Genomic DNA, 452 nt, shown 5'->3' on the forward strand with positions numbered 1-452 from the left:
TAAACAAGGTTTGGATTGGCTTCAGCTTGTCAGAAAAGCCATGAAAAGGGATCACTCTCTCCGGGTCTCTGGGCCCTTAACCCCTTCTGTGCCAGCTTTAATTTCTAGTTGGTCTCCTGGAGCTGTGGGTAGACAGGTATACTGTGCCATCCTTCAGCCTTTAGCATCCTACTGTCTTTCTCTGGGCCACTGGAAACTGTGGTTGGTGGAGGGGGTTGATGAAGGACACCCCAACTGTAGAAAAGCAGGCTTTGGGGGTTATGCTGGTGTCTTAAAGTCTCATCACTTGCAGAGGGGACACCAGAGCTGGAGATTCAGAATGTGAGGCCAAGGACATGGCTCAGTGGGCAGGCTGTCTGCCTGGCATGCCCGAATCTGAGGTTCGGGCCTGGCACCACGTAACCTGGGAATCATGGCATTTGCCTGTCATCAGAACTTTGGAGTCAAGAGGT

The sequence above is a fragment of the Mastomys coucha genome, unplaced genomic scaffold (genome assembly GCF_008632895.1).
Source record: "Mastomys coucha isolate ucsf_1 unplaced genomic scaffold, UCSF_Mcou_1 pScaffold7, whole genome shotgun sequence".
Taxonomy (NCBI): domain Eukaryota; kingdom Metazoa; phylum Chordata; class Mammalia; order Rodentia; family Muridae; genus Mastomys; species Mastomys coucha.